This window comes from Saimiri boliviensis, chromosome 5 (genome assembly GCF_048565385.1).
Source record: "Saimiri boliviensis isolate mSaiBol1 chromosome 5, mSaiBol1.pri, whole genome shotgun sequence".
NCBI lineage: Eukaryota > Metazoa > Chordata > Mammalia > Primates > Cebidae > Saimiri > Saimiri boliviensis.
In genome coordinates, this window is record NC_133453.1 from 142,638,291 (window position 1) to 142,662,232 (window position 23,942).

The 23,942-nt window shown below is 44.7% G+C and overlaps 1 long non-coding RNA gene across 1 annotated transcript; it reads left to right on the plus strand.

The window, feature by feature from the left end:
* The first annotated feature begins 1,936 nt into the window (after positions 1-1,936).
* On the plus strand, positions 1,937-10,897 carry LOC104653292 (uncharacterized). The gene is made up of 3 exons (XR_746508.1): positions 1,937-2,012; positions 7,279-7,500; positions 10,859-10,897. It is a non-coding gene; the product is annotated as an uncharacterized LOC104653292 (long non-coding RNA).
* The last annotated feature ends 13,045 nt before the right edge of the window (positions 10,898-23,942 follow it).

Genomic DNA, 23,942 nt, shown 5'->3' on the forward strand with positions numbered 1-23,942 from the left:
AGACTTGGGAAAAGGTTAGAGCAGGGGAGGCCCCGGTGTGGCTTTCGTTAGAGTCCTCCACTCCCTGGGATTTCTGCCCCCTGGACCACCCCCTCACAACAGAAAAGCCGAGGATAGATGCTGCTGGGAAGCTGGGATTGGAAATCCCAGTGTCCCCCCAAAATCACTGGTAAAACCAGGACAAAGACCTTCACCCTTCTCATTCCAAGGCAACAATAATACAGAATGCGATTTGAAAATCTTAACTGGCAAAGGATATGAAAAGAGAATTATTAAGAGCTCACAGTGGCCACATAAATCTTTTATAGCTGTGTTCGTTCAACAACGATGCTTCTTTTTCTCTTTTCAGACATTCACTTGGGTCTATAGAGACGGTGACACCCCAGGGATGGTGGCAGCTGAGAATCTAGGCAAGGAGCACCTGGTTACAGACATTCTCTGGGTTTTCTTTGGTTTGCCAGGCAGGGCTGCTGCCTCAACAAGCATACTCCCTTGCAGGCAGCATCTGGTTACCTTTGTCTCTTCATCCCCCAACTGCACACACTTGGTAAGGGCTCAGTGCATCATTCCTTTGATGGATCCATTGATGAGAGCTCATTTTGGGCAGGTGTTTTCTTGACTCAGAAGGAATTCCATCAGTAATCCCATTTAAGGGAATTTCTGTGGTCTGTTATTTGCCAACTTAGTTCAGAAACTTCTGCTCAGAAACATGTCCTAAGCCTGCAGCTCTAAGTTAGCTCATGCTCTGGCAGATTTTCAGACGTCTGTGACATCACCTTCACCTGACAGATCTGTGTTCTTCTTAGAGATCTTGCCACATTTCTCCAACTCCCCTTAAATCTTGTTTTCAGAATTTTATGACACTCAAGTTCTTCATGGGAGTCGTTGGCTCAGAGAGCACGGGCTATCTGCCAAAGTCTGAGTCTCCTGACGGGGCAGGGACGCACAGGCCTCAGGAACATGGGGCAGGTGCTTTGCTGTCACCTGTGGAGACCTGTTGGTCTGCATTCATGAAGGCATCATAATCATCACTTGCAGTTTTAGTTTTCTGAATGGCTGGGACATTCAGAGCTCTCCCAGTGCTGTGCTCACAGGTAGTCCTGCCTGTCTGGGAAATGGGGGAGGTGGGTGCAAGAGGGTTCAGCAGGGGAGCCCCCAGCTCTCTGTTGCCTTTTGCAAGCAAGAGGATGAAACAGCTGACATCTGTTTAGGGCGTGGGAATCCCATTACACTGAAAGCCTCAGATAAAGTAAACCCAAACATTTCATTAAAATTCATTTCCTTTTCTCACATCTTACTGAAAACAGAAAAATATTTCAACCTTGGCATAGCCACTGAATTATTCATCTGAAAATTAAAAACAAAACACAAAACAAACCTTTGATGCAACGCAGACTGGATCCCCCTGTCCCATGCTCCTTGCCGTCCCTGCCTCTGAAGTGAAACTGGGGCCTGGTCTTCCACCGCAGCCGGCACCAAGGGGAACCACATTCTCTTGGCCTTTCATGGGAGCAGCCTGGTCACCAAGTGTGGGTCCTAGAACCGAAGATCACATGTTGTCATAACTCCTGGGACTGCAGAACTGAGAGGGGCACTGGGAGCCTGGGGGGTGGGAGGGCACACCAGGGAGGGGCAGGCACCTGCCCTGGGAGAAGGCCTCTCACTGCTCTCAGAAGCCTAAGCCAGCCAGGAGTGGAACTCGAGACCCACCCAGAGTCCCATTACCAGGCAAAGCTCCTGGGGTGTCTTCCTGCAGCTGCCTCTGCTTTCCACCCTCCCTGGAGGCTGACGTTGAAAGAGAGAGCCGGAGACCTGGGCACTGAGTTCCCTCACTCACGCACATGCCCTCAGTGGACGGAGTGGGGCTGATAGGGACGATGATGTCCTCTGGATGCCCCTTCCTGGCTTGTTCATTTGGGGCTTGTCTTCCATTTTAAGTTTCCTTGTGATGCTCATTTTAACCAGGTGGCACTTGCTTAGCAGTTTGGAGGAGAAGACCTGTTCCCCTACAGGTGTGGGCCTTTGGGATCATTGCCCTCTCCAGGTGGTAGCTCTTTCTCTGATCATCCTTGACACCCTTAGTGCCCCTACTTCTACTTCGCCCTCTGGTGAGCAGGGGTTCTCTGCATCTGTGGTGACCATATTTTTGAACCTAAAATGAATCATGGGTATGAGAATTCTTGGGGTGTTCAAGTGAACAGATCTTTTATTTATTTATTTATTGAGATGGAGTCTCACTCTGTTGCCAGGCTAGAGTGCAGTGGTGTCATCACAGCTCACTGCAATCTCTGTCTCTCGGGTTCAAGAAATGTCCCTGCCTTAGCACCCCAAGTGGCTGAGTAGCTGGGACTACAGGCACACACCACCATACCTGGCTAACTTTTTGTATTTTAGTAGAGATGGGGTTTCTTCACCATGTGGCTAGGATGGTCTCGATCTCCCGACCGTGTAATCCGCCTGCTTCAGCCTCCCAAAGTGCTGGGATTACAGGGTTGCACTCAGTCGCCTATGCTGGAGTTGAGTGGCACAATCATGGCTCACTGCAGCCCCGACCTCTGGGCTCAAGCCACCTCAGCCTCCCCAGTAATGGGGACTAGAGGCACATGCCACCATACCCAGCTAAATTTTTGTACTTTCTTTTTAAACGTAGAGATGGGGTTTCACCATGTTGCCCAGGCTGGTCTTAAACACCTAGGCATAAGCAATCTGCCTGCCTTGGCCTCCCAGAGAGCCGGGGCTGCAGTGGAAGCAGATCTTCAAAATCGTGGCCACCTGAGAAGCCAGGGGCACGTGGCAGTTGTACCTCTGCCGGTGTCCTGAGATCTTTCCAGCAATGGGACTTCCCTTTTGGGTATAGTCAGACTAGTGGCCTGCCTTTTCATTTTACTCATTTCCCAGCTTTCTCCCTCATGAAATTCATTTATTTCAGTTACCAAAAAGTACTTTGTAGTTAATGATGGGGGCTTCTTACATTGATAGCCCAGAAACACTGGAAGATGTAAGTTAACCAGATGGCTCCGGCACAAAAACCATATCCACCCATTCTAAAGAGGGAGAATGCTTAGAGCCTACACTTTGCTTTGTTTCTGGAAAAAATATTGCCTCCTTCCCCTAAGAAACTGATCTTGTTATTCAGTGTGACCATGAATGTTTATCCATCCTAAGGATACTCAACTCTATTCTATGTTTTGTGCAAATAAAGCCTACGGATTGGTGAGAGGTTCTGGCTTCTGCTAAAATACTCACTCACTGGTTTTAAACTCTTTTGTAAGAGGAGGATCCTTTTCTTTCCTTTTTTTTTTTTTTTTTCTTTTTCTTTTTGATACGGAGTCTCATTCTGTTACCCAGGCTGGAGTGCAATGGCGTGATCTTGGCACACTGCAACCGCTGCCTTCTAGGTTCAAGCGATTCTCCTGCCTCAGCCTCCTGACTAGCTGGGTTACAGGCGTATGCCATCATGCCCGGCTAATTTTTGTATTTTTAGTAGAGATGGAGATTCACTATGTTGGTCAGGCTGGTCTTGAACTCCCAACCTCATGATCCAGCCCATGGATCCCAAAGTGCTGGGATTATAGGCAAGAGGAGGATTCTTAAAGTGAATGTGTGGTTCTTGGATACTGGTATCAACACCAGCTGTGTTGGCAGCAGACCTTGGGGGTTTTCAAGGAAAGAAACCTGGGGCAACAAAGAGAGGGTAGATGGGCAGAGTGGGGGTGAGTAGGGGGAGCTGGAATCCGGAAGGCCAAGATGAAGATGGACCAAGAGCTGAGACCAGCTGAGGAGCCCAGGTCTGCATGGCTGGGGCAAGGCTGGCTACTCTCAGCTCATTGCAACTTCCGTCTCCTGGGTTGACGGGATTCTTCTGGCTCAGCCTCCCGAGTAGCTGGGATTTCAGGTGGCTGCCCCCATGCCCAGCTAATTTTTGTATTTTTAGTAGAGACAGGTTTTCACCTTGTTAGCCAGGATGGCCTTGATCACTTGACCTTAAGTGATCCACCCGTCTCAGCCTTGCAAAATGTTAGAATCACAGGCGTGAGCCACCTCGCCCAGCCTCTTGAACACGTATCTTTAAATGGTTTATTTAACAAATACTTACAAGAGTCTCTAATGGGCTGGACCTACATGGGGGAAAGATGCCCATTGTGCAGGAGCCCTTACATTGGACTCTTTTTTGAATCACTTCACCCAGGGTGGAGTCCACCAGCATGATCATGACACTGTAGCCTTGACCTCCCAGGCTCAAGTGATCCTCCCACCTCGGCCTCCCAAGCAACTGGGACCACAGGTACACACCACCACACCCAGCTAGTTTTCGTAATTTTTGTAGAAATGGGGTTTCTCCATGTTGCCCAGGCTGGTCTTGAACTCTTGGGCTCAAGAGATCTGCCCACCTTGGCCTCCCAAAACCTGAAGCCAGGCCAGGCTGCCATGTCAAAATACCACAAACTTGTTGACTAAAATGTTGAACGTTTATTGTCTCACCCTTATAGAGTCAGAAGTCTGAGATTAATGTGTCGGTAAGGTTGGTTCCAAGCATTTGCAAGTGGGGCATTCATATTTCCTTCTGGGGGCTGTGCAGGAGAATCTGTTCCATGCCCATCTCCTAACTGCCGGCAATCTTTGGCATTCCTTGGCTGGCAGATGCACTGCCTGGATACCTGCCTTCATCGTTACATGACATACTCCCGGTATGTGTGTCTGTGTCCAAATGTCCCTTTTATAAGGTCACCTGTCATATAGGATTAGGGGCCTACCCTACTCCACTGTGACCTCCTCTTAATTTAACTAATTACATCTGCAACGACTGTTTCCTAATGAAGTCATATTCTTAGGCACTAGAGTGTTGGATACTGAAATGCTAGGGTTAGGACTTCAACATAGGAATTTGGAGTGTGAGGGACACAATTCAACCCATAACACCAGGTCTAAAGAGTGAGTCAAAGCCTGGGTGGCCAGGCAGAAAGAGAGTCTGGGGTGAGCGTGAGGAAGCAGTAAGGACACTGGAGTCTTCAGGTGCTGAAGGATTGAGAAATGAAGAGGGAGTGGCTGAGGTATGCATGAAGCCTGGCTTCTGGCTCGGAGCTCCTGAATGGTTTGGGGAGGCAGGGCCCCTCCTAGGTGACTTAGCTTCAGCCCCAGAGGTGACTCAGGTTCCCACATACTCCCTGATGGATGGCAGGCATTTGGAAGTGGGGTGCTCAAACTGTGGGGAGTAGCATGCATGGGGCCAGTGGTGAGGCCAGTAGGCCTCAGCAATTCTGAGATTATAAACTGCCCATCACTCCACAGTCCTGGCCCAGGAATATGTCTCAGGTCCCAATTCTGTCTTTTAAACCAGGGGGTTCTATCCTCCCTAAAAACTTAGCAGCCATAAAAACTGAGCCTTGTCTAGGCTGTCAGTAAATGAGGCAGCAACTATGAGTTGGCTTCCAATATCTATTTTCCTTTTCTTCCATAGTAACAAACCCTTTTCTTCCATAGTTTTTATTTCAGGAACTCATATGCCTTGCTAAAGACGTTACTTTCGCAAGGCATATGAGTTCCTGAAATTAAAACGTTCCTCAGCCTCCCTTGCAGCTATATGACCATGTGACTAAGTTCTGACCAATAGGAAGTAAGCAGAAGCTCCTGGGAAATTTCTGCCTTGGGAAATCTTCTGCTTCAAGACAACCTTACTCTTTTCTCCTCCTCTTGTTCTCCCCTCTATCCCCAGTCCTATTCCCATAGCTCTCTATTGTTGAGCATTTAATATGAGCCAGGTGCCCTTCTAAGCATTTTAGGTCTATCAAGTCCTTTGTTTCGCACAGCCCTACGAAGGAAGTATTCTTATTATCTGTTTTACAGATGAGGAAACTAAAGCACACTCAGCATATGCCCTTATTTCTGTTTTGTTTTGTTCTCTTTCCTCCACCTTGTGGATGCAAAAATATAAACTGACCCAAGAGATTCATGATTTAGAAAGTGATGCTTATACCAGGATTCAGTTCAGTGGCTCTTCAGGTTCCATGTAGAAAGCAGCTTTGCTGGCTGCCACTTGTGATCAAGGGCTAAACTCTGAGGGTAACATGCCACTGAGTAGCAAGAAACTGGATGGAACCTGGGTCCCTATAGCAGGGGCTGCTCTCCAGACCCATCAGTCCTTCTTTGTGGGCACACAGGCATTCCCCGGCCTTCCTTGGAGCTTAGAATAATTCCTAGCCAATGGCATTTGAGTAGAATTGAGTGGGCCACCTCCAAATGTGGCCCATTACAATCTACATTCCCTGCTTTGTGCTCTTACCCCACCATCTGGCCAAGTACAAAGGACTTTAAGGATTTAGGTAATAGCAGAGCCATGAGATGGAAGAATCTGTGTCCCTGATTTCTTGAACACGTATCTTTAAATTAGTTTATTTAACAAATACTTACCAGATTCTACAGTGCGCTGGACCTATGTGGGGGAAAGATCCCCACTGTGGAGGAACCCTTACATTGGACTTCTTTTTTTTTTTGAGACAGGGTCTTACTCTCTCACCTGGGCTGGCATGCAGTGGCGTGATTATGACTCACTGCAGTCTTGACCTCCGAGGCTCAATTGATCCTCCCACCTCAGCCTCCCAAGTAACTTGGATCACAGGTGCACACCACCACACCCAGTTGGTTTTGGTATTTTTTTTGTAGAGATGGGGTTTCTCCATGTTGCTTAGCCTGGTCTTAAACTCCTGGTCTCAAGCAATCTCCCCACCTTGGCCTCCCAAAGTGCTGGAATTACAGGTATAAGCCACCATGCCCAGTTCTGCATCGAATGCTTTTTTTTTTTTTTTTTTTTTTTTTTTTTTTTTTTTTTTTAACACAGAGTCTCCCTCTGTTACCCAGGCTGGAGTGCAATAACGCGATCTAGGCTCACTGTACCCTTTGCTTCCTGGGTTCAAGCAGTTCTCTTACCTTTGCCTCCCAAGTAGCTGGGACTGCAAGCATGCACCACACTCCTGGCTAACTTTCATATCTTTAGTAGAGATGGGGGTTTCACCATGTTGGCCAGGCTGGTCTTGAACTTTCTAACCTTCCTAGTTGTAATCTTCCAGTTGATATTTTTAAAATTGGATCTCTACAATTTCCAAAATCTCCACTTGGCACCTGTGGATTTAAAAATGAAATAACCTCAGATACAAAATAGCCTTTCTCCAATCCATTCCATGCAGTTGGAAGCTGGGCTTCCTAATGGCAGGGCGACTGTAACACTTGGTTATGAACCAGGGTATGGCCTCCGACCAAGCCTTAACAATCTCATCCCTTTAGCCTTCCATGATCAGACCTCAACTTGTGAGAAACCTCGCCTTGCTCATAAGTGGGAGTGAATGCTCATAGCTCTAGAAATCTCCCAGGAACCAGATATTGAAGCTCAAAAGGCTTAGGGAGTCCAGTCTTCCTCTAACTTGGCCAATAGTGGAGGGGTGGAACGAGAACACGCTGCAGACCAGACAGACCCAAGCTTGAATCTCACCTCTGTCAAGCTACTGGGTATGTGAGTGTTGCCAAGTTATATCACTCCCCTGATACTCAGGTGCCTCATTTGAAAGATGAAGCATCTTCCTATCTTACAAGGATGAAGTATTTGGAATGACAAGCCCTCTCTAAATGTGGTTATCTTTGGAAGTGATTGTAGCTCTCCTGCTTCATTCTCACACACCTCTGGAGCCCTTGGTCTCAGAATCCCAGCCCTGACACTCAATGAGGTGTGTAACTTGTCCAAATAATCTAACCTCTTTGTACTGTTTCCTTGTCTTTAAAAAGAGGACAGTAATAGCACCACCCACACAGCACTGTTGCAAGGATTTAGTGAGTTAAAGTGCGTGTGTAGTACATAGAGCAGAGTGTGTAGAAGTATCCAGTGAACTGTTATTATCATATGAAGAGACTATTTGGTTGATCTCATCTCCTCTTATGGACAGAAAGCTCCTTGGGGCTTGAAACCTTGCCTGTATACCAGTTACAAACTCCCTTTTGCTGTGAAACCCAGTCGTTGGGATGCTCAGTCAGATCCTGTGGACTTACTGGCTGGTCTGCTCACATGGAAACAGGGTAGGGTGTGGCCCATCTCCAGTTGTAAACCTTTGGGCACCTGCGCAGCGTTTGAGTCTCAGGCACCACCTCTAAGTAGATGGAACCCTGTGTCTATGCCCATTGCGTTCGTCTGGTCTGTCATCAGAAAGAAATCTTGCTGTCAGATGATCACCCATCCTCCCATAGTCCATTTTATTTTATTTTATTTTATTTTATTTTATTTTATTTTATTTTTTTGAGATGGAGTTTTGCTCTTGTTACCCAGGCTGGAGTGCAATGGCGCGATCTCGGCTCACCGCAACCTCCGCCTCCCGGGTTCAGGCAATTCTCCTGCCTCAGCCTCCTGAGTAGCTGGGATTACAGGCACGTGCCACCACGCCCAGCTATTTTTTTTGTATTCTTAGTAGAAACGGGGTTTCACCATGTTGACCAGGATGGTCTCAATCTCTTGACCTCGTGATCCACCCGCCTCGGCCTCCCAAAGTGCTGGGATTACAGGCTTGAGCCACCGTGCCCGGCCTATTTTATTTTTTTAAGACAGGGTCTCACTCTGTCACTCAGGCTGAAGTTCAATGGCATGATCATGGCTCACTGTAACCTTGACTTCCCAGGCTCAAGTAATTCTCCCACGTTAGTCTCCCAAGTAACTGGAACTACAGGCATGCGCCACCATGCCTGAAGTGCGGCGGGGGGCCGGATAAATGGCCTCAGGGGGCCGCATGCGGCCCGGCCATAGTTTGGGGACGCCTGGTCTAGAGGATGGTGCCGGATCTGTTTTTAAATGTACCTGTTGAATATTTATTAGCTCAAACAGAGTTTGCCTGAGATGTGCATCTGGGGTCCACCCTCTTTGGTGCTGTCCCTCATTTTCCTCCTCCAGCATTCTCCCAAACGCTCTCTGTTAACCCCCAAACCCCACCACCCCTCCCTAACAAAGGATTCCCAACTCAAGGCTGATTGGATCCAAAAAGTTTTCCTCCTGCAGAAATTGTGGGGAGGTGGCTTCAGAGGCCCACAAGCAGAACCCCGCCCAGACACATAAATCTTTCTTTGGCTGGTACCAACCCCTCTAATTCAGGCTCTGGTCCAAGTATGTTATGCAAGTCTCTATCTCGTCTAGCTGAAGCCAACCTCCCAGGAAAGGGATGCAGGAGGAAGCCATCCTGCCTGGGGTGTGGATAACACTACCACGAGAGTCTCCTATAATCTCGACTCCATGACATGCAGCCGCATGAACTAGGCAGGTATCTCCACGCACAAGGTGTGGTCAGTACTCCGTGAATAACAGGTGTCCTGCCTGCCCCATCTCCTGTCTTCCTGGAGCCTACCCTTACCAGTGAGTCCCTGGAGAGAACATTCTGGCAACTCGTTGTGAGCTATCACAGACATGGGTTTCTTTCAGTTCCCAAGATGATGGGATACCAGCTGCTGGCTGCCCCCAAAACTCCTGGGAGCAGGACAGGCTTGGCTGTCCCAGAGGAAGAGCCTGGCATGGGGCCAGGAGGCTCAGGAGAGAAGATGAGCTCACTCTGCCCCACTCGGTGTCTCCTGTATGCAGACCAGGTCATCACAGGGACCTGCCTCCGCATTTGCACCCTCCATGTGTGTTTTCCCAGCACATGCAGCATTGGGAACTTTAACATCCCTCTGCTTGTCCTGGTGTGAGACCCACCAGCCCCACATTAGGAAGGAGTCTGAACATTTGATGGAGCTTTCCCGTCACCTGTGAGCAACGTGCACGCTGCTGCTTCTCCAGAAGGAGACATGGCCACATCTCCCTGCTGTTTCCTCAAAGTGGGATGATTCGATGTTTTTTGACAACCCCAGATGATCGTATCTTCCCAGGTTTTGTCGTCCTTGAGGAATACTTGATATCTAGCTATAAGTCAAACAAGACCCGATTGAACTGATCACTAACCAGCCGTCACATATCCCTGAAGATGAACCTGCTTTATCCCTTTTGTAGCCTCTGGCAGAGCCAAGGAACAGAGTTCAGGAAAACAAAACACACTAGAAACAGCACCGACACACGTCATTAAATCCGAATGTGACCAGCCCTGCCTACAAGTGTTGTCATCCTCTTTTAACAGGCACTCACTGGAACCTTCATTAACATGGTAGCTGAATAGCAGCTTGTCTAAGTGAGGTGCAGGGATTTTGTCAAAGCCTGCCTTACTGTAAAAGGCAGGGCCACCTACCATGAACGTCTCTCTGTGATTTCATTCTCCAGCAGTGCTGAAGTATAAATAAACTTGTTTACGAGGATCAGAATGGCCATGCTAATGAAGTCTTATTTGTGTCACCACAATGACAAGTAATTTGTGCACAGTTGAACTCAGAGTGGACAAAATGACCAGAGAGACTGTATTTCGGTTCTGAAGTTTCCATACAGATGTCTTGGGCCACAATTCGCCTATTTCTTTCGATTGTGTGTCCATGCTAGAGAAAAACCTTGTTACCGTGCCCAGTGTGGGCAGCGAAATTACACCGTATGCAATGAGAAGAGAAGTGAAATAAGAAATGTACCCACGGGTGTAACCCTGGTGGCCAGTATGTGGTTCTCATGAAAGGAATGCATGAATATGAGGACACTAATTATTGCTTTCAACTGACAAAGTATGGTGAATATATAGAGGCCGTTTCTGTACAACGGCTATGTCTCAAAGCAGCTTTATGAGTAAATATAGAAATTCTTTTGTACACCGTATTGCATGGAAAGTCAGCAAAAAAAAAGCAAGGCAGTTTGTTAAGACCTAGTTAAGTGGAGCTGGGAGATAATTAATTTTTTTTGTTTGTTTTTGTTGTTCCCTGGTAGAGGTCAACAAACTATAGACTATGGGCTAAATCTGACCCATGGTGTATAAATAACATATACACCATGGAATACTATGCAGCCATAAAAAATGATGAGTGCATGTCCTTTGTAGGGACATGGATGAATCTGGAAAGCATCATTCTCAGCAAACTGACACAAGATCAGAAAACCAAACACCGCATGCTTTCACTCATAAGTGGGTGTTGAACAATGAGAGGTGGACACAGGGAGGGAACATCACACACTGGGGTATGTTGGGGGTGGGGGGCTAGGGGAGGGACAGCAGGGGGCAGGGAGGTTGAGGAGGGATAACACCAGGAGAAACGCCTGATGTAGGTGATGAGGGGAAGGAGGCAGCAAACCACCATGGCATGTGTGTACCTGTGCAACAATCCTGCAAGATCTGCCCATGTACCCCAGAACTTAAAGTACAATTTAAAAATAGTAATAATAAATAAATAAATGAAACTTTATTGGAAAAAAGCCACATTCATGGCCGGGCGTGCTGGCTCATGTCTGTAATCCTACCACTTTGAGAGGCCAAGGTGGGCGGATTATGAGGTCAGGAGATTGAGGCCATCCAGGCTAACACAGTGAAACCCTGTCTCTACTAAAAATACAAAAAATTAGCCGGTGTGGTGGCATGTGCCTGTAGTCCCAGCTACTTGGGAGGCTGAGGCAGGAGAATCGCTTGAATCTGGGAGGCAGAGGTTGCAGTGAGCCAAGATCCCACCACTGCACTCCAGCCTGGGCGACAGAGTGAGACTCTTTTAAAAAAAAAAAAAAAAAAGCCACATTCATGTATGTGTTGTCTGTGGCTGCTTTTGTGCTACCAAGACAGAGTTGAGTAGTTGCAACAGAGAACATATGGAACCACAAGACCTAAATTATTTTATTTATTTTTGCATTTAATTTATTATTATTATTTTGAAACAGAGTCTCACTCTTGTCACCCAGGCTGGAGTGCAATGGCACGATCTTGGCTCACTGCAATCTCCACTTCCCAGATTCAAACAATTCTCCTGCCTCAACCTCCTGAGTAGCTGGGATTACAGGTACCCGCCGTCATGCCCAGCTAATTTTTGTTTTTTTAGTAGAGACAGGTTGGCACCATGTTTGCCAGGCTGGTCTCAAACTCATGACTTCGGGTTATCCGCCTGCCTTGGCCTCGCAAAGTGCTGGGATTGCAGGCGTGAGTTACCACGCCTGGCCCAAGAGCTAAATTATTTACTATTTGGCCTTTTATAGAAAAAGTTCACAAGCCCCTGTTCTTTTGGAAATAGTTATTTCAGAGAAGGTTCATTCATGTGCAGCTAGTGTGGTGATGGCCAGATGGAATGGGGAAAGAAAAAGTCACAAGATAATGGGAAGGAAGAAAGAGTATTAGAGTATGCGCAGAGGAAATAGGCCTTCAGTTAGGTGGGCTCCAAAGTGAACAGGGAGAGGAGAGGGCTCTGTGGGCTGTGATTCCATTCTCTGAGAAGCAGTCTATGTGGAGTAAAAGCCTAAATGGAAATGCTCAGGTACAAAGGGAAATTACCACGTAGGTTTTCATAGAGGTATTAAACATTTTATCAGCTCATGGGATCTCTGACTCACAAATAAATCATGTCAAAGTCAGAACTTCAGTAGAGCAAAACATTTCTTTGGAAGCTCAACTGTGGAAGGGAAGGATCTCGACTTCCTCTTGCAATTGGGTTCTCTGGCTTTTAAAGCTTTGTCTGAAGCTCTTCACCCACATTTGTACTATGGCTGCAAACTAAGAGAAAAGAAGCATGGAGAATTTTTCTCCTGCCATAGGGATCTATTACTCAATAGAGTTTATGACATTAGGCCTGTGCCTACCTGTTTAATAATTCTGAATTTGGATTCAGTAGCCTAGTGGTTATAAGGAAGGTACTGGATGTGGATTTTACTGGAGATGGGGATCTTTCAATCCCAAAGGTAAGGCTGCAAGATCGCTCTGAGTAGACACTAAATAATGAGACTATTCATACAAGAATAGCTCGTTAGCCCAGATAGCCCAATGTCTGGGCCTTCTTTTTCTTTTCTTTTTTTCTGAGACAGAGTTTCGTTCTTGTTGCCCAAGCTGGAGGGCAATGGCGTGATTTCAGCTCACTGCAACCTCTGCCTCCAGGGTTCAGATGATTCTCTCACCTCAGTAGCTGGCATTACAGGCACCCACCACCACACCTGGCTAATTTTTTGTATTTTTAGTAGAGACGGGGTTTGACCATGTTGGGCAGGCTGGTCTCGAACTCCTGACCTCAGGTGATCCAGCTGCCTCAGCCTCCCAAATTGCTGGGATTATAGGCATAAGCCACTGCACCTGGCCTGTCTGAGCCTTCTTAGTCATGCAAAAGGTGACTTTTAGTTCAAAAAGTCCTAGCAGAACTTTTCTTACTGCCTTCCTTTTCTGCTTTCTTGGTGAGAAGAGGGCCTGTGTACACAACCAGGCAGTCTGGCTCCAGAGTCTATGCTTTAAAAACATTTTTTTAGTGGACCTCAGGTTCATAGAATTAGATTAATTACAATCCTGGTGCATGACACACCCCCTAATGCATGGGCTGTCTTTTACTTATTTACTCAGTGAAGTTACAAATCATTTAAAATACACACACATATACACACATATAATTTTAGTATAGGCTCCCACAGAAGCAGACTCTGAGACAGGGATTTGAGTGCAGGTGGTTTACTTGGGAGGTGAAGGGAAATCAGCAAGAAAGCGGGGAAGGGAGACAGAAAAAAGAAGGTCGCAAATACAGAGTACATTCCTCAGGAATAGCCACAGGGAGCAACTGGAACGTAGTCCTGTGGGCAAACTCTGGTAAACATATGCTTCAGAATTGCCCAGCGTAGCCCAGGGGTGAGGGAGTGGGGGTATTTATACTGTCTCTTGCTCGTTAACAGATTCTGGGGAGTGAAGGGAAAACCTTCATTGACAAAGGTGCAGATCCCAGTAGTTTGGGGTCATCTGGGGTACATGAAAAAGTGGAATCCAAAGCAATGCTTTTTAATCTTTTTTAATGAAATCATTGCCACCCTTAAGTAGCTTTTTTTTTTTGAGACGGAGTCTCACTCTGTTGCCCAGGTTGAAGTGCAGTGGCACGATCTCAGCTCACTGCAACTTCTGCCTCCCAGGTTAAAGCGATTCTTCTTCTTCAGCCTCCCAAGTAGTTGGGATTACAGGCACTATCTACTAAATTCTTTTGTACATTCATTTCATGCTCTAGCAGCCCTGGGAGGTCAACATTATTTACTAGCTTAACTTTACACAGAAGGACTTGGGGCTTAAAGAGGTCATGTGATCACTCCCCCCAAATCTCAGAGAGAAAGTGAATAAAAGCCAGGCCCAACTCATTCATCTTTTCATTAATCAAGTAGCAACTGAGTGCCAGGTGCCAGGCAGGGTGCTGGGGCCTGTGAATATAGTGAGGAGCCGAACAGACTTTGCTCTCAGGGAGTTTAGAATCTACTGGAGAGAAAGATATTAAAAGAACAATTGTAATGCTTTTTTTTTTTTTTTTTTTTTTTTTTTTTTTTTTTTTTTTTTTTTTGAGATGCAGTCTTACTCTGTTGCCCAGGCTGGAGTGCAGTGGTATGATCTCAGCTCACTGCAACCTCCACCTCCCGGATTTCACATGATTCTCCTTCCTCAGCCACCTGAGTAGGTGGGACTCTAGGCATGCATCACCATGCTAGCTAATTTTTGTATTTTTAGTAGAGATGGGGTCACCATGTTGGTCTGGCTTGTCTTGAACTTCTGACCTCAGGTGCTCTGCCTACCTCAGCCTCCCAAGGTGCTGGGATTATAGGTATGAGCCACCACGCCCAGCCCCTAAGTAGCTTTTTTGAACAATTTCTTCCTAATTGCTTCTCCACTCCCCACGAAATTTTAGTGCCACAGATAGATCTGTTTATGTATTGTGTCTCTTTGGAGGGATCCAAACCATTAAAATATGTAGAATTTTTTGTCCATACCATCTCACCTCTGTACTGAATTTTTTTTTTTTTTTTCTCAGACGGAGTCTCACTCTGTCGCCCAGGTTGGAGTGCAATGGCGTGATCTCGGCTCACTGCAACCTCCACCTCCCGAATTCAAGTGATTCTCCTGCCTCAGCTTCCCAAGTAGCTGGGGTTATAGGCACCTGCCACAATGCCTGGCTAATTTTTGCATTTTTAATAGAGATGGGGTTTTACCATGTTAGGCTGGTCTTGAACTCCTGACCTCAGATGGTCCACCCACCTCAGCTTCCCAAAGTGCTGGGATTATAGGCATGAGCCACCTCGCCTGGCCAATTTTTTTCCCTATTAGCAGTGTTGCCTCTGTCAAGGAGGTATGACCCTCGTACCATGGGCAGGACAGAACCTGATGCATGTATGTAGCAGGCCCCAGACCACCCTGCCCTTATATCTCTATACCTGCTATTTGGGGCAACTCATTGGTGCTGATGTGGTGAATCCAGAGGAGTGGAAAGAAAAACACACTACATCAGTTTATTCTTCTAGTCTATGGAGTCTCGCGGGTAGGAGATGGGAGAGGTGGGGCAGGTGGAAGTAAATTGTTATCTGTAATCATCTCTCGGAGCAGAAACGAAGCTGTGGTTTTCGTTATATTTCATGGATTCCTATGCAGTTCTGATTTCCCCATAAGGAGCCCCAGCACAAAGCAATGAGGCCCCGCTTGGTATTTTGCTGCTGTTGAAATCAGATGCTAGAGAGGATGTGAACATCCCTCTCGGCGCCTGAGTCCCACCACAATCTCGCACCAGTGTCAAGCTAGCTTCTCATGTTCCCGAGTTGAAAACAGATGGTGGCTGACACCTTTCTCACTAATCCTGGAAACCCACCAGTCTACCCACTGAGGCACGAAAAAAAAAATAAGGGATCCAAAAATGTGGTGTAGAAAGAAAAATGACTGAAGTAGGATGAGCCTGAGAGAAGCCTGTCCTGCTCAGCACGACGGAGCAGTGTTCTCTAAGTGTTCTCACAAGCCAGAAATTTGGGAGCAGGGGCAGGTGACTTTCAATCCCTTAGGCAGGAGATGTTGCCGTAGCCAGGAGGCTGGGAACAAGCAGCATTCCGACCCAGCTTGGGCACTGGGAAACCCTTCCACCCAAAGACAGTGGAGATGAGCTACAGCAATGCATTCCAAATTTTTCTGCTTCCTTAAAGCAACAGAATTTCTTCCAGGTTCTAAATGGAAGCTTAAGTTGTGAAAACTGGATCATAGAAAAAGCAAAGAGAAGAAAAGGAAAATCAGCACAATACGGCCTAGCTACATTTTCCTTGAGAAAGCAAAACCCACCACAAACCTATGTCCACACTTAAGCACTGAAGATCAAGCAAGGAAATTTTTCAGGCTTGTTAGGATAAAAAAAAGTCTAAGCAAAGAATGTCTTTGAGGGAAAAGGAAAATCTCAGCTTTAATCATGAAGTAATACCTTGGTAAGATGTACATAACTTTATGCTTAATGATTTCAGATTTAAAAATAAATAAATAGGGCAACAGTAGTAGCATGTAATCCAAGAAGCTATGCCAAATTCTTTCCCTCTTCTATTTAGCTTAAGACACAATAGCTACAGTACATTTGTCCTGTAAGAAACTCATCTTTCAGCCTCGTAAGAATTTGGTGGCTGACCACCTAAAGACTACTAGCAATGAAACATCTGTAGCAGAGTTGCTCTAACTTTTTAGTTTCCATAAATTCAAGGCATTAGAACATTAGATACAGGAGAGAAACCTAGAATATAGAACATACTATTGTTTTAGGTCAAATGAAATGTTAAAAAAATATATATATGTATGTCGTTAGTTGCCCAGGCTACAGTACATGGCACGATTTTGACTCACTGCAACTTTTGCTTCCCAGGTTCAAGCAATTCTCCTGCCTCAGCCTCCCTAGTAGCTGGGAGCACAGATGCCCACCACCACACCTGGCTAATTTTTGTATTTTTGTACTTTCTTTCTTTTTTTTTTTTTTTTTAGACAGTTTGATTCTGTCACCAGGCTGGAGTGCAGTGGCACAATCTCAGCTCACTGCAGCCTCCAGCTCCCTGGTTCAAGTGATTCTCCTGTCTCAGCCTCCCAAGTGTCTGGGATTACAGTCACAGGCCACCATGTCCAGCTAATTTTTGTATTTTTAGTAGAGATGGGGTTTCACCTTATTGGTCAGGCTGGTCTTGAACTCCTGACCTTATCATCCTCCTGCCCCAGCCTCCCAAAGTGCTGGGATTACAGGTGTGAGCCACTGTGCCCAGTCAAGAAATTAGCTTTTACTGCTATCTAATATGTCAATAATGTCACTGCTCTCTTTTGGTCAAACATCTCTGGTGTGTAAGGTACCAGGAATCCTGGGGAAAGAGAGGGAGATCTCATTATAATACATTGCTCTCTGTCTGAATATGAAATAAAGCAGCTCCACAAATTATAGTACTTAGTTTTAAGTAAACTAACTCTAACAAAATGGACAAGTGTACTCTTTGATGTATAAGTGATGAACTACGTTACTCAGAGTAACTCCCTGCTGAAAACATATAGAAATGCTGGGCACAATATATATATTTTTAATGTTCTTAAAATATCAAGGAATTGGCAACATAGTTAGAAATTCATAGGTAATTGACAATTGATGGAAAATTCAGATGCTTAAGAACCCCTATTTTCAAGGCACTTGCTGATCTGGGCACATAGAAAGATTAATTTTACAAGCTTTTGGGGAACGGGGAATGGAAATCAAAACCATAAGAAGCCATCTCCCAAATAAGCTGGGACCTCAAAGGGATACACTCTCTAGGTATATGTGATCCAGAAGTGAACCAATGCTTGAAGGGATTTGAAGCCCAAAGTATCACCAATTGGGAGCACTAAACCCCTGCTAGCTGTGAACCTCGTTTGAAAGAAACTCAAACTGCAGTGCTTTGAGGTACTTAGCAAAAACAAACACAAATCCTCTTGTGATAATACTTCCTTCTAGATCCCAAATTATTCTTACAGACATTTTTAGTGACAAAAAGCTTCACGCACTAATCAAGCACATAGGAAAATAGACAGTGTGAATGAGAAAATAAGAAACAATACAAAATAGAAACATTTAAAGACTTCATATTTCAGAACTGTCAAACACAGATCATAAATAAATATGCTTCCTGTGTTTAAAGATTAAAGGATAGGCATGGTGGCTCACACCTGTAATCCCAGCACTTTGGGGGCTGAAGCAGGCAGATCACAAGGTCAGGAGTTTGAGACCAGCTGACCAACATGGTGAAACCCCATCTCTACCAAAAATACAAAAATTAGTTGGGTATGGTGGCACATGCCTGTAATCCCAGTTACTTGGGGGGCTGAGGCAGGAGAATCACTCGAACTTGAGAGGTGGAGCTTGCGGTGAGCTGATATAATGCCACTGTACTCCAGCCTCAAAGACAGAGCAAGAATCCCTCTCAAAAGCAGAAAAAGAAAAAGAAAAAAGGATTAAAGACAGCCTTAAAAATGTATACAGATACAGGGAACAGGAAACTATAAAGTGTGATAGAAGATTTGAAAACAAACTAAGTAAGATTTCTACAAATGAAAAGTTCAAGAATTGAAATGAAGAACTCAGTGGATGCATATGAAAACCTACTAGACATAGCCAAAGAAAGAATTTAATAAGATGGAAGATATGCTGGAAGACATTTTCTAGAATACAGCACAAAGATATGAAACATACAGAAGTTACAAGACATGGAAGATAAAGAGAGAAGATCTAACATATATTTAAGCAGAGTCCCTGAAGAGAGAATAGAGAGAATGATACAGAGGTATTATGTAAAAAGATTATGGCTGATAATTCAATAATGAATCATTCTATAATGAATTTAACAATGAATTCAAAGCAAGATAAAGAAATGAAAATCTAGATATATTTGTAGTGAAATGTCAGCACACCTAAAACAAATAGAAACTCATAAAGGAGTCAGAGTAAAAAGATGTACTTCCTTCAGTGGAGTGACAGACTGACAGCTGACGTATCAGCTGTAACAATGGAAGTCATAAGATAGTGGAATGGTATCTTCAGCAGAAAGAAAAAAATGGCTACCAACCAAGGATTCTATACTTAGAGACAACATTTTTTAAGTATAAGAGCAAAACAAACAAAAATCTGCCTTCAGAAACAAACAGAAACCGTGACTTCACCACTAGTGGACTTTTATTAAAAAAAAAAAATCCAGAAGCAGAAAGAAATTTGTCTCAGAAAGAAGATAAAGAAGTAATGAAGAAGCAAGAAAGTATATATGGCCAATTCTAAATAATCACTGACTGTATAAAATAACCATAGTTTCTTGTGAGGTTAAAAGAAGAGAGAGAGATTAGGGGAAATTGTAATGGAGACAGCTCTTCTTGCACTTAATCTCCACATATAAGCAAACAATTACAACAAAACTGGTGACAAGCTATCTTTAAAAACCCTAAAACACAAGTGGATATGTGGACAAACCACTGATAATCTCAAGATCTTTACGATTTTGGAATCTGTGCGGAAAGGGGAAAAAGGAGGCAATAGAGTGGCACTCATTATACCTGAGAATAGCAGAACCCCAGCAGGAATTTTCTGGAAAACAGTGAGAACCAATTGAGAACAGTAGTTGAATCTGAGAGGGGGAGATACTGGGCGATGAAATATATGGATCATTAACTCTAAAAGCTAATTGTCTAGGGCTTCCTTCTAGGACACAGTTGCAATGAGGGGAAAGTGCTGGGAGTATAATTAAAACCGAGCAGGATGAAGACAATAGAGATGAAGGAAAGAGAAGGTCCAGCTCAAAATAGGAGAAGGGACCTGAGACAGGAAATCTCAGAAAGTAAGGCATCATATTTTTGACACTGTACAAAGACAACAGAAGACACTTTATGATGTTAGAAAATTTTCCTGAACCCCACTTCATTCTAAAGTCAAGAATACAAATTTCATCTAAAACTAAGGTCAAATTCTGTACAAAGTTAGAATTTTTTTTATCTTGGAGACAGAGTTTCAATCTTGTTGCCCAGGCTGGAGGGCGAAGGCACAATCCTGGTTCACCTCCGCCTCCCAGGTTCAAGTGATTCTCTTGCCTCAGCTAGCTGGGATTACAGACATGCGCCACCATGCCCAGCTAATTTTGCATTTTTAGTAGAGACAGGTTTTCTCCATGTTGATCAGGCTGGTCACGAACTCCCAACCTCAGGTGATCCACCAGCCTTGACACCCCAATGTGCTGGGATTACAGGTGTGAGCCACTGCACCTGGACAAAGTTAGAATTTTGTTTGTTTGTTTGTTTGGTTTTTTTTTTGAGATGGAGTCTTGCTCTGTTGCCCAAGCTGGAGTGCAGTAGCACGATCTTGGCTCACTGCAACTTCTGCTTTCCAGGTTCAAGCAATTTTCCTGCCTCAGCCTCCCGAGTAGCTGGGATTACAGGTGCACACCACCACGGCCTAGCTAATTTTTGTATTTTTGGTAGAGACTGGGTTTTGCAATTGATCCACCCACCTCAGCCTCCCAAAGGGCTGGGACTATAGGTGTGAGCCTCCACTGCGAGCCGGATGGCTGTTTCGACTACAATTTTCTTTTTATAAAAGATCTGAGGTCAGATTTCAATCAAGACGATTCACCACATTATTCAGAGGCAAACTATTGCATTAGAGAACTGGAAGCCAAAAGCACACAAAGTAATGGAAGAAGACATTGATGTGATAAATTTTATGAAAACTAGGTGTTTAAAATAGTTAAATCTATATAGACTGTCACAATGCCAGGTGCTTACCTTAAGAAACAAATGTCGGCTGGGGCAGAGGCTTACACCTGTAAGCCCAGCACTTCAGGAGGCTCAGGAGTTTGAGACCAGCCTGACCAACATGATGAAACCCCATCTCTACTAAAACTACAAAAATTAACCAGGCCTGATGGCATGTGCCTGTAGCCCCAGCTACTTGGGAGGCTGAGGTAGAAGAATCACTTGAACCCAGGAGGTGGAGGTGGCAGTGAGCTGAGATCACACCACTGCACTTCAGCCTGGCGACAGAGTGAGACTCCATCTTAAAAAAGAAAAAAAAGAAAGAAACAAATGTCTTCTTTAACCAAAAACAAAACAAAACAGAAGCAACAACAAAAACAACTGCTCCCAATTTCCTGACCTTTCCTGAGATGACAAGTGACTTTCAATAATACAGATATACAGCATGTAAAATCAAAAAAAGAAACAGATTTCCTCTCTACCTTCAAGTAAAAGTGCTGCTTTGAATAACTGCTGGAAATGAACTACCGTTTGAAAGAAACATGCTACAGAGAGATCATTGTGAAAGATATTTTTAGATGTTTCCAATATGTTGTTTTTTACTTTGTTACCAAAAAAAAGATGTATGACCACAATAAACTTTTCTATGTACCTATTTTAAAACTTAGAAACAAAATTTTTATTTTCCAAGTGAAAAAGAAAACATGTAATTGAGTTTTGAACCCAATTATTACAAGTATAAATCTGCATTGTTGTCTAATGGGCAGAGAGTTTTAGTTTTGCAAGATGAAAAAGTTCTGAAGATTGATTGCACAACAATGTGAATGTACTTAACACTACTAAAGTGTGCTCTTAAAAACGGTTAAAATGGTAAATTTTATGTTATGTGTACTTTACCACAGTTAAAACAATATAAAACTCTAATATTTTCCAAATTAGTTTTCAAGAATAGCTGATGAACATGAAAGGAAATGGAGAATTACTAACCAATCTCATTTAAAATTTTTTGATCAGTTGATGGCTAGAATGGAAAAAAAAGTCATGATTCATTAACTACGGCCAATGATGCATGTCTGCCAATTGGAATCAGGCATCTTTGAAAGTTATCTTACACAGCTCAACAGTTATTAAAACTGAGTATTCAAAGAAACTAAATTTAGAGGCAGGCTTCCATATTACACTATTACAGAGTGGTAAATCCATAAAACAATAATAAAATATTTTCAATCACATGACCCTAAAATACCAACAATTACTCAAATACTTGGTGATAAAAAATTTTTAGTGTTAATTAATTAAAGAAAAATTAATTCAAAATAGATTTATTTTATTTATTGCTCATTCCTTTTTTTTTTTTTTTTTTTTTTTTTTGAGATGTAATCTCACTCTGTCACCCAGGCTGCATCTCAGCTCACTGCAACCTCTGCCTCCTGGATTCAAGCAATTCTCCTGCCTCAGCCTCCTGAGTAGCTGAGATTACAGGTACACACCACCATGCCCGGCTAATTTTTGTTATTTTTAGTAGAGACAGGCTTTCACCATGTTGGTCAGGCTGGCCTTGAACTCCTGACCTCGTGATCCACTTGCCTCGACCTCCCAAAGTGCTGGGATTGCAGGCGTGAGCCACCATGCTCAGCCACTTATTCTTTTAAAAGTGTATTTTGTGTTGGTTTCTTGTAGGCATATCTATTATTATGCTGGTAGAATGTAATATACATTTGCATAAACACACACACACACACACACACACACACACACACACGTGCACACAACACAGCCTTAAAATACTCTCCTGACGGCAGTGCTCAGTGCAAATACTTTGAACCCCTCACCTGGTTCAACTGCCCACCATGCTTAGCTTGCTTCTTCTGCATCCCAAGTGCTTGACCTGCTGATGCTCAAATGTAGCCAATATCGGGGAATGGCTGCATCCCACTGGCCTAAGGGATCTTGCAAGGGACTGGGAGTTTCTGCCATGTACTAAATCAAAACTCACCTCCTTGGATGTTCTGCTCATTGCCCCCAGCCCCAGCCCTGCTCTTACAGCCCATGGCCCAGACTGGCTCCTGGTCGACACAACTGCCCTTCAACACACTTGCACATCATGCAAGTCTCAGACTTACCTTCTTTTTTTTTTTTTTTTTTTTTTTGAGATGGAGTTTCGCTCTTGTTATCCAGGCTGGAGTGCAATGGCGCGATCTCGGCTCACCGCAACCTCCGCCTCCTGGGCTCAGGCAATTCTCCTGCCTCAGCCTCCTGAGTAGCTGGGATTACAGGCACGTGCCACCATGCCCAGCTAATTTTTTGTATTTTTAGTAGAGACGGGGTTTCACCATGTTGACCAGGATGGTCTCGATCTCTTGACCTCGTGATCCACCCGCCTCGGCCTCCCAAAGTGCTGGGATTACAAGCTTGAGCCACCGCACCCGGCCAGACTTACCTTCTAGTGGAGTCTCATTTTTCGGTCATCTCACATCCCACTTCATTTTTAACAATACACTGAACCTCATCCGGGGCATTCCCTGAGAAGCTTTGTCCTGAGAGGGGGCAGCCTGAGCCCACCCAAGTAGCTGGGATTACGGGCACATGCCACCACCCCCAGCTAATATTTTGTATCTTTAGTAGAGACAGGGTTTCACCATATTGGCCAGGCTGGTCTCAAACTCCTGACCTCATGATCCACCAGCCTCAGCCTCTCGAAGTGCTGGGATTACACGTGTGAGCCACTGTGCCCTACGAGCCTGGGAATTCTTTCTTTCTTTTTTTTTTTTTTTTTTTTTTTTTTTTTTTTTTTTTGAGACGGCATTTCACTCTTGTTGCCCAGGTTGGAGCACAATGGTGTGATCTCGGCTCACCACAACCTCCACCTGAGCCTGAGAATTCTTAAACTTCTCTTTCTCTTCCTACTTTATCGCATCCACTAATACTGTCAATTCCACCTCCAAAGAATATCTAGGGTCTTGTTATTTCTTACTCCCTGCTGGAACAGCTCCCTCAATCCCTATCACCTGCTGCTGAGACCCCCACCTGGATGCCTCTTACCACGGCTCTCTCCTGAGTGCTTCTCTACTCTATGTTCCACAAGTGGGGGGTCAGAGAATTCTTTTAGGATGTTGGTGGGGAGCGTGGCTCATGCATGTAGTCCCAGCACTTTGGGAGGCTGAGGTGGGCAGATCGCTTGACCCCAGAAATTCAAGTCCAGCCTGGGCAATGTGGTGAAACAGCATCTCTACAAAAATGCAAAAATTAGCCAGATGTGATGGTGTACACCTGTAGTACTAGCTACTCAGGAGGCTGAGGTCAGAGGATGACTTGAGCCTGGGGAAG